At 45.1% G+C, this 10,955-nt stretch overlaps 1 protein-coding gene across 2 annotated transcripts in view; it reads left to right on the plus strand.

The window, feature by feature from the left end:
* The window catches only part of SEPTIN10 (septin 10), a 63,218-nt gene extending 54,754 nt beyond the window's left edge, over positions 1-8,464 (plus strand). The window contains exon 13 of one of the 2 annotated variants that reach the window (XR_005592046.1): positions 8,174-8,464. The gene's annotated coding sequence lies outside the window, so the exon portion shown is untranslated. The remainder of the gene's footprint in view (positions 1-8,173) is intronic. The other variant, XM_039518068.1, reaches the window with a different exon arrangement.
* Positions 8,465-10,955: the final 2,491 nt, after the last annotated feature.

Consider the following 10,955-nt stretch of genomic DNA (forward strand, 5'->3'; position numbering starts at 1 on the left):
TGTCAGGAAACTGGCAGAGCATCTGTGAGGTGGTGGTGGACATAACAGCAGCAGCATTTTCTGGGTTCCTGCAAAGGTACCTGATGGCATTGCAGACTTTCACTGGCAGATGCTGCTCAGTAGAATTGGCATAGTCACTGATTTCCCCCCTATGTAGATCACTGCTTCCAAGGCTGGGCCACAAGCACAGAGTGGTGTGACCACATTGTCATGTGAACCTGGGATGACCAGCTGTTGGGTGGGGGTAGAGTGGGGGCAGGAAGAGGCAGGGCGGGAGTGGGGCTTTGGGGGAAGGGGTGAGGTGGGGTGGGGCCTAGGGTGGAGCTGGAGCAAGATGAGGTGGGACAGGGGGCGGGGCCGGGAGCAGGATATTGAGCACCCACGGGGCCCAGAGGAAGCTGGCGCCTGTGACTAGATGACCTCTCTAGGTCCCTTCCAGCTTTATGTTTCTGTGACTCTATAATACCTGAGCACCTCATAATCTTTAATGTATTTATTGTCACAACAATCCTGTGAGGATAGGGAAGTGCTGTTACCTACATTGTACATATGGGGAACTGAGGCACAGAGTGACTAAGTGACTTGCCCAAAGCCACACAGGAAGTCTGTCATGGAACAGAAAATTAAATCTTGGTCTCTGGAATCCCTTGGTGACACTAACCAGTGGACCAGCCTTCCTCTCATCCACCCTCTTCAAACCTGCTATTGGTTTGATGGATTTATAAAAAGAGGTAGCTTTATAGGGAGCTGATCAGTATAAGGAAGGGAATTAGACTGTCCCACCTCTGAGTACTTCCTGCCGCCATCCGGCCTGACTTCTCTCTAAAGGCATAACCCAAACACAAGAGGAAAAACCAGAGGTAAATATCAACACAAACATGGAGCATGCAAAAATAAGGAAAGCTAAAAGGACTAACTTGGGTGTGCACCCCCCATCACTGCTTGGTGCTAGCTTGCAGTTTACATAATTTTCACTCTGTATGGAGGCTGGAGAGAGGAAAACCAAACACATGTGCTTGTGTGTTGCCTGTCATGGAATTATTTTCTGTGATGGCCTGTTCTGTCATGTCTGCAGAGCTCTGAACTGTCCTGTTTTAAAACTATATTGCAGTTCACTTTTGAACACTGAAAATGCACTTGTGCAAACATTTGAGGTTATTTGTGGATCTGAAAATTATATTTTAAATGCTTTAGAAACTTTCTCTTAAAGAGGATTTTCCCAAGATGTGGGTAAATACGCCTGGGTGTGGGTTGCAAGGGTCTTCTCGCTGGTGGGTAGAAATAATCTGTCTTTCAGGCACTTCCACACAGGCCTTTCATGTCTCCTTCCTTCCACTAAAAGCTGCTGTTTGGGTTCAGCAGCTGATACTCTTCTCTCCTGCCAGTTCAGCTTTCTGTCTAGACCTTGTTCCCCAGCCCTGTCCCAGAGTGTATTAGCCTGACCAGGATTGCGCTGAGTCGGCTTGAAGGGATTCAATTCCTGGCCAACACACGGAGTGAAAGAAGGCATCAAATTGAAAAGAACAAGACAGAGGGATGCGTCCCCAAATAATTAATGCCCCTGAAAGGGGGTGGTAGTTACAAAATAGTTGGGAAACTGTTTTGAAGTAATCATATCTAGCTCTTATCGTTCCATTGATCTCAAAGCATTTGACAAAGAAGGTCAGTATCATTACCCTGTTTCACCAATGGAAAAATTTAGGCACAGAGGAAATTGACTTGCCCAAGGTCACCCAGCAGGGACAGAGTTTGGAACAGAACCCAGGTCTCCTGAGTTCCCAGTCTAATGATCTGGCCACTACTCCACATATACACTGCATTTTTGTCATTAAAACTTTTGTCATGTAGGGGTGTGAAAAAAACACCCCCCTGAACGACAAAAGTTTTAACAACGAAAAGCACTGGTATGGACAGTGCTTCATCATTGGGAGACCCTTTCCTAGCGACAAAGCTACCCTCTCTCTTAGGGGTGGTTTTATTTTGTCACTGAGAGAGCTCTCTCCTGGTGACAAAGAGCAGCTACACTGTATACCTTACAATGGTAGTTCTCAAAGCCGGTCTGCCGCTTGTTCAGGGAAAGCCCCTAGCGCGCTGGGCCGGTTTGTTTACCTCCAAGCCAATGGGGGCTGCGGGAAGGGCAGCCAGCACATCCCTCGGACTGCGCCGTTTTCTGCAGCCCCCATTGACCTGGAGCGGTGAACCACGGCCAGTGGGAGCTGCGATCGGCCGAACCTGCAGACGCAGCAGGTAAACCGGCCCAGCCCACCAGAGGCTTTCCCTGAACAAGCAGTGGACAGGCTTTGAGAACCACTGCCTTACAATGGTGAGACTCTAGTAGCACAGCTGTGCCATTGTAAGGTGTGCAGTGTAGACATAACCTTACTTTGGTTACACCATTCTGAGAGAGATTGCCTGTGGTTAGAATGTGCAATACTGGTTGAACCAGCAAAAATTAGCTCTCCGATTAGCATGTATACAGCATGAGTTGTAGCTGCGTCAGTCCCAGGAGATGAGAGACACAACTTGGGTGAGGTAATATCTTTTATTGGGCCAATGTCTGTTAGATCAACAGAAGTTGGTCCAATAAAAGATATTACCTCACTCACCTTGTCTCTCAGCTAAGTAGACAATTATGGAATAACCTGCCAAATGGAGGTAGTGAAGTTTGTTTGTTTATTTAAAACCATGATTTTTAAGAAATATTTAACTTTCATAGAAAATATTTTTATGCAAATGGTTACAAAGACTGTAAATAGCTACGGTCATACCTGTCTTAAGCGACCACCAAAATTATTTGTTTGAAGGTTCAATCATAACTCAAAGAGGAATAAAATTGTATTGGAGTTGTTGGATTCACTTTAAATGGGACATGTATATTCGGGTGGTTTTAAATCCAGGTTTTTACTCTTTATTTGCTATGCTTTTGCTTTGATGTCACTTTCCCTTGAATCTCACACAAAAATCTTTTCTCCTCCATTTACAATTGGCATGTTCCTACCAGTCACCAGCAGATGATGCTAAATAATCACTCTAGAAATGCTACTGCTTGTGTAGCTGTATCACCATGTAAACCAGCAATTATATGTAATTGTTAAACCAGTTTTGTGTATTTGACACCAAACCTCCCAATTTATCAAACAAAAAACAAAGGACTGTTACAATTTTATTCTTATTAGAAGCAATTGAAAGGCAAAACCCTTCAGGCAATTTGAAGTCCCAGTAAAAGTGAGGTGGCCTGAATGAATCAGTGGCATATAATATAAAATAAAAAGTTAGATCTTTATCCAAAGGTCCTGATTAAATACTGCCTCGAGGATGAAGAACAGCTAAAAACCACAAAAATCACAAGTTGTGTATGTTTATTCCCAGCTTTTCTCTGTATCATTGTGGAGTGGCAGTAGCTACCCAATGTAGAAGTTGTCACTATCTTCAAAATGTGAGGCATATTCAGACAAGCATTTTAAAATTAAGGGACATAAGTGTTAATCAGTTTGAAATTTCTATTTTTTTCTGTCATCTCATAACTATAAAGTGATTATCTGAGAGACTTCAAGTAAGTTGAAGTTTTAGATAACTTTAACTGTGCTCTCTCAAACTTTCAGAGTTTGAATTTCTTTGAATTTTAACCTTAACTGTGATTTTTTTTTCACCTTTTAATGACTGTCTATTTGGTAAGTAAATATTCTTGTGAGGATTTTTAACCCTTGAGGCTGAAAGTACATATTGCTTCACAATAAAAATATTTCTAAAAATAAGAACCCCATACCTAATGTCTCGGCCCTGCTGCATTCATCATGCAAGCTGGAGATGAAAAAGACATGTCTTATCTTCTTGCCATCATGTGACTGCAAGCTTCTTCCTTGCACTATATTCTGTAGAGCTTTGTCAAGTCTAGTTTGAAAATAGGAGCGCTCTCTCTCCTGCAGCTAACTCCACAGAAGACAGCCATACGGACAGAACTCCTTAAGCTTTCCCACTCTGAGATTTCTGCCATAGTTGCTTCTGGTGGCGCCCTTTGGAGTGCACAGAAGGTGGGATCTCTCACCACAGCAAATCCCAGAGACACTCAAGGAGAAGGGATTCCCCACCCCCTGCCAAGATCTGTAGAAGCAGAGGTGAATTTAGATTTACTGGGGCCCTGGGCACAAAGAACGTTTGGGGCCCCCACACCTCCCTCGCCACAGGGTCCTGTCCTCTGCTCCTCCTCTCCCACCCGAGGCTCCGCACCCTGGCCAGGACAGAAGCTGGAGCCGGGCTGTTGTAAGAGCTGCCGCCTAGGGGGTCCAGGCCACTGTGTGGAACCCTGGACCCTCCACCTGCCCTGGGTGGTGCCCCCCAGGGGGTGGGAACACAGGTCAGCAGCTGCTCTCAGGCTCTCTGGCCCCCCATCCAAGGCAGGTGGAGGGTCTGTGGTTCCCCACAGTGACCCAGGCTCCGTGGGTGGCTCTTACCATGGCTGGCTCTTGCCTGGCCAGGCGGTGGGGGCGTGGGCCCCAAGCGGGGAGAGAAGGAGCACAGTCCGGGGCCAAAGTTCCGGTACTGATGGCCCCCCACTTCTACCCAGGTTCCAGTGCTCTTGCAGGGCCCCCCAAATTGGCTGGGGCCCCTGGACATAGAGCCCATGGGCCCGTGCATTAATCTACTGCTGTGTAGAAGCATGAGTCAGGATGGATGACTCTTCCGCTGCCTCCTATTCCCCAGCAGGGCCTGTGCTACCATTGGCTGGGTCCCACTTTATTTTCTCAACTGTAGCCGGAGGGGACTCAGGGTAATTAATGTAGCTTTGATCTCTATTAACCAGGCTTCTGGATTTCCAGTCAGAAATCTGAGAGCTGAGGAAGGGACAGGTCTATGACAAATAGTTCTTCCTGTGCTCCTCCCCTTCCTGGCTCTGCTCTCTTCCTGCCAAACCCACAAAGCTATGGTGGAGGGCACTCACGGGGCTCCAGGAGTTCAGACCAGAACTGCATACAGCGTTTTCTCTCTCTCTGTTATTCACAGAGGGGATGCATTGGCCCCAATTCCAAAGCCATGGAGATTCCTACTCTTCCCTTAAGTGAGTGCCCCACAGCCTAATAATTCTCAGTGAGTGGCATTGTTTACCCTTATTTGGCCTTTCCCACTAGCACAAGTTGTACCTCCTGGGGCCGTGATACCTCTGCCTTGGTATTTGCACCGTTCACATACAGGGGGAGCAGCATTTCCTCAAGTATAGTGTGCAGCTAGCCTCTGTGGTGGCATTTATTTCCTGTAAATGTGGAGTGAGGGCAAAACTGACCAACTGCAGGTTTTCATTGGTGGTGAACTCAGCCAATTAGCCATTTTTACTAGTCTTTCTCAAAAGATGCAGAGAAATGCAATTGTATTGTGATCGGGTACAGTTCATTTTTTTAATTTAAAAAGTATTTCAATTATATGTAAATTAAATACAACTCTCAGGCGCCTGGTAAATTGCCCATATGGCCCCCCTCAGTACTAAAATTTGGATACCCTTGGTGTAAACAGCTCTCCCCATCACACACTCCCCCTCCCCCTCAGACACTCTGTTGTCACCGAGCCAGGCTATAAATGCATATGTAACCAGGGTGTGAATGAATGCTTCCCTGACACCTAGCTGGGAGGGGAAGAGACTGTGGGTGTGTTTATGTAAATACAGTTTGCTCCTGCTCTGTTTACATATTCATCAGATACAGCTGTGTCAAAGGATCAACTTTGGCTGGTGTTGGGTACAAATGACCTTAGTACTGAATGCAGGGGTAGTGAAATATGGTTACCAATGTTGTAATTATTGTAGGAATACAGGAAAGCAGGACTGGCTTAGCCTGTCCCAAATGAGGGGGGCCACCCTCAGTTAAAAGAACCTCATTAAGCAGGGGCTCAAATGTCAGCACACTGTAAAAGTAAAAGAGGTAGGGATAGGTATCCCTAATCAGGTGGTGGCATATTTTTAAAGGGTCTACCTAGACCAGTTTAACCTATTCCTCTCTACTGTTCAAATAATAGAGCTAAATGGGCCTAATATGTTAAATGCCCAATCACAGCTGAAATCAATTGTGGTAGGACTGTGTTTCTGCCCAGCCTGCAAAGACCTAAAAATTGCTGAGAACTGAAATCACTTGAGATGGGGTGGTGTTTCTGCCCAGCCTGCAAGGAGCTGATGTGTAGAGGTCACAGCAGAGAGGCAGGTGGCAGCAGAAGGTGACTGACAGTCAGCTGGTGAACAAGTGGCTGGTGCAGCAGAAAGGTCAATGAGCTGCAGGCAGGGCAGATGGTGGTGCATTGTGGTGAGCAGGCGGCAAGCAGGGTGGCAGTGCAGAGGCGCGGCGAGCGCCATGAGCAGGTGGCCAGAATGGTGGCTGGCAGAGAGGGGTGATGAGCAAGTGCCCGAGCAGTGGAGTGAGTAAGGTACCTCTTTACCCCACCTTGGGGGGAGGGGAACTCTGCAGATGCACCTCTGAACTTTGGGTCTGCACTGACCAAGGACAGCAACTGTGAGTGGGGTGCAGAGAAGGGTCTGGCATGTGAAGGGGACTTTGGGGTTGCTGGACTTAAGAACCTGAGGGGAAAAGGGCACAGCCCAGCCTACTTGGGGTGGGTCTTTTACTCATGGTGGCAGAAGGGTTACACATAGCTTAGCCTTTCTTCATGTATCAGCCCCTCTAGTCCCTTTATAATTTTTCTCTGGATTCTCTCTGTCTTGTTGACCATCTGTCTGGTTCTCAGAACTGCATGTGGTTTGTAGGTGTGTCTTCTCCAGAGCAGTATAGAGAGGATTATGACTTTTGCTCCATGTTGTGATGACTCTGCATGTAGCTAGAAATTGCACTGGCTTTTTTTGGGTGGGGGGGAGTCACCTCATTGTGAGTTCCTTTTTCATTTGTTGCCTTAAAAAGATTCATTTTGTCTATTACTTTTCCCCTCATTGAATGTCTGCGTGTTAGATTATTTTCCCCAGATGTACTGGCTTGCATCTTTCCCAGGTTGAAAATTTCCAGCTCATAGAGTATTTCTAAACATTCCAGGTCCCTTTGTAGTGTTTCTCTCTCCTCACTTGTGTTTGTAACACATCTCAGTTCAGTATTGGTTCCAAATGTAAAGAGCTGTAGGCCCCATTTTCTAGAAGAATAAAAATCGGGGCCTAACACAAATCCCTGCAGCACCTGCCAGGACATATTCTCCTAACTTACTATATTATTCTTTCCTTATCCTTCCATATGTTCAAGGCTTTGGACATGTAGTAGGGGACAGGGGTAAGAGTATGTTAGTACCTGTTAATACAAGAGGGAGCATTTAGCATTTTATTTATGCTTAAAGGTTAGTTACTAGTGGCATATTTATTTGGTGGTGTAATTGTAACCTCACCGGTGACTCACACAGTCAATACTGTTTTGAATAGAATCCCCCCCCCCCCTTTTTTTTACAAGAGTTTTATTGGTTATAAGAGCTAAAAAAATTAGCTCTGTTTTTTCTAATAGTTTAAGAGAGCTATGTTTCATAGCTAAGCAATATCAGACATTTCTATATGAATAAATGTATCTGAATAATCCTCTAACACCATTGATATAAAACAAGAATGTTTTGATATGCATCCTCATCTAGCCAGCGGGGATTGGTTGGTGGAACACTCTGACTCCATTGCAGTGAAGTAGTTCCGGCCAGCCAAGGTACTGTCTAAACATTATGGGCAGGTCAATATTTGTCAACGACTGCCTCTTTGTACAGTGTTTGTGCTTGTGCAGTGCCTAGCACAGTACAGCCCTGCCCATGCATGGGGCTCAAGGGCACTACCCCAATGTAAATGAAATAGACACTTTTCTTAAATTGCTGTTAAGCTTGAAGACTAGTTCCATTCTTTAAAAAAAGTGTGAAAACTTCACAGTTAAGGTCTCACAAACAACTTTAGCTTGACTCTGTGTCACTGCCCACAAAATATCTAGAAACTAGGACCCTCAAGCAATATGAAGTCAATACAATTTAGGTTCCTAAGGCACTTTAGGCTTTTACCCTGCATCTAAGGCCCTGGCCTGCACAGACATAGGAATGTAGTTAACTTTCTTTACACACTGGGACTACTCACAGTGTGTCCAATTAAACATGTCCCTAAATCTAGGCAAGATTGAGGCTTAGTTTGTCTGACTTTACATCAATTTAATAAACTCCTGTTCTCTTTCAGACCTTATGCATTTGCCTGACGATGACCACACATGGGTCAATGGTTATGGACAATGATCTGAAAGCACATGAGGGTGGAATGTGAAAGTGGAAGAAGGATGGTCCAGTGAAAGGAAGGATGGCCCATGGTTAGGTGCTAACCTGGGAACTGGGAGACCAGGCCTCAGTTCCCTGCTCTTCTGCAGGTCCCTGTGGGTATGTCTGCACAGCAAGCAGCAGCCTGGGGCAGTGAGTCTTCGAGCCCAGGTCTACAGGGTTGTGGGTGATTGTATAGCCACACATGTATATATTTATATCAGTGTTTCTTCACTCCATAGGCAAACTAGTAAATAAAGTCCTTTTCCAATACTCCTTCATTCAATGTGCTCCTTCATAGCTTTGCCAATTGACATGTAACGTTCGATAATTCCCAGTATGGAAGCTGGGGAGGAAAAGAGTTAGTTTTACAGTGAGAGACTTAGAGTGCTCTGTCTGGCTTCTCAAAAACAAAACAGAGGTGACTTGATTAGAGTGCATAAGTGCCTTTATGGGGATAGAAATATCTGGTCCTAAAGGGCTGTTTAGTCTAGCAGAAAAAGTCATAACAAGAACTAATGTCTGGAAGCCTAAACCAGAAAAATTCAAGTAAGAAATTAGGCACATTTTTTTTAAACCTGAGGGAGATTAACTCTTGGGACAAACTGGCAAGTGAAGTAGTGGATTCTTCATTTCTTGATGTCATCAGATCAAGACTGGATGGCTTTCTGGAAGATATTATTTAACCTAACACAAGTTATTGGATTCCATACACTGGTAATAGAGTGAAATTCAATTGCCTGTGATATACAGAAGGTCAAACTACATGATCCAGTGGTCCCTTCTGGCCTTAAACTCTATGAATCTATGAGTTTTGTTTTATGGGGGAGGGATAGCTCAGTGGTTTGAGCATTGGCCTGCTAAACCTACCGTTGTGAGTTCAATCCTTGAGGGGGCTACTTAGGGATCTGGGGCAAAAATCAGTACTTGGTCCTGCTAGTGAAGGCAGGGGGCTGGACTCAATGACCTTCCAGTTCTAGGAGATTGGTATATCTCCAATTATTATAACTGTATTTTCATAATTGTTGGGTGTTTTCACAGCACTGCTGCTCTGTTGTTTGTGAGTTTTCTTGTGTATTTTATAAAGATTGTAAGGATTTAGGGTTCCTGCAGAGCAACAAAGGTCTGTAGGGATGAAGAACTGTAGCGCCTGTTGGCAGAAATGGAAGGGGTTGAGAGGAGATCACTTGAAGGGGGAACTGGCTGGGGAGCCAGGGACCCTGCAGAGTTCCTAGACTCCCTCTGGTCCAAGTACCCTATGGCATTTAACAATTAATATGGATCAGACAATCGGATTAGAAACTGCCTATGGCAAGGAGGTGAGGGAGATGTCTATCCTCCTATCAACTGAGTTATAGATTGGCCTGTCTGAAGTTTTTCCTTTGCACACCAGGCTACCCAGCTTGATTCTTCTCTCCCCAACTTCGCCAGCTTTGCTTCTATAATTTTCAGGAGCGTCTGTGAACTTTAGGAAGTCCACCGAAATCATGCACCAAGGCTTGAAAAAGTGTGTCTGACCCAAACAAGACTGAGCTGGGGAGAGCAGAGAACACCCTGGAGTTTGTGAACTTGATGGGGCTGCACAGGTTGCTGGAGCCAAGCTCATTTTGCAGAGCACAGACACTTTAAATAGTGCAGTGATGGGTGCTACTAAAACCCCTGAAAACAGAGCTAAAGCACACACATGGTCCCGATACCCACATCATAATGTATGCAGAAATGAATCCCTTCCCCCACCGAATATGGAAGTTACCACTTCGCATCAAAAGCAACAGAGTAAAAGAGAATCTGGTCTTTCTAGGCCAAGTTATCTTGGAGATATGTACATTCCAAAAACAGTGAGGGAAAAAATGTTCCAGGAGTGAGATTCACCTCACTTTGTGACCCATCACATCTCCGAAATATTCTTTAGCTTGTCTTAAAACCTCAAAAAACATCCTATGCGGTGACAGGAGCCTGAATTTGAGATTTCCAGCTGGCAAGAGGTTTTTGTTTTGGTGAAAACCAAGGTATTTGGTTAGGGGGAAAAAAGACTCAAAACTGAGGTCAGGTAGAAGCTGGCCACCCATTATCAACCATAGAAAGGCCAATGTCTTCAGTAATAAACCAAGATGAGAATATGCTTCTGATAGCTAAAAAACACAGTCACCAAGATTCTCTGATTATATCTCTTAAGAAAAATCCTTCGGTTGATTTAGTTGGGGATTGGTCCTGCTTTGAGCAGGGGGTTGGACTAGATGACTTCCTGAGGTCCCTTCCAACCCTGCTATCCTATGAAACAACTCCTAAGTTATTTGCAATCCCTGTCCCATTGCCTACAAGGTCTATTGGCACAGTGCAACTAACAAATCATATTTGCTTCTCTTCTATAGTATGAGTCTTACTCTCCCCCTCCACTTCAATTTTCTATCCTACCTCCTGCCCCTTTGGTAATTGGTGTATTGGTTCTAAAAGCTGTAGCACCATCCAGGTGTTAGGGACAAGCTGTGCTGTTAGTGAAAGTCTCCCTCGCAGAGCCCTGCTGATGCAGACTATTACTCAAAGGTTATGCACCAGCTCAGTGGTTGAGCTAATTCCCCCTCTATGTTTTACCTCCTGCTACCATCACTACTTAATGAAACTGCACTGAAATACAACATAGAGGTTCTGTCAGGTGCTGTGCAGGTACAAATACACAGAAATAGTAATGTAACCTCAAAAATGTCCTG

This window comes from Mauremys reevesii, linkage group 1, assembly GCF_016161935.1.
Source record: "Mauremys reevesii isolate NIE-2019 linkage group 1, ASM1616193v1, whole genome shotgun sequence".
Taxonomy (NCBI): domain Eukaryota; kingdom Metazoa; phylum Chordata; order Testudines; family Geoemydidae; genus Mauremys; species Mauremys reevesii.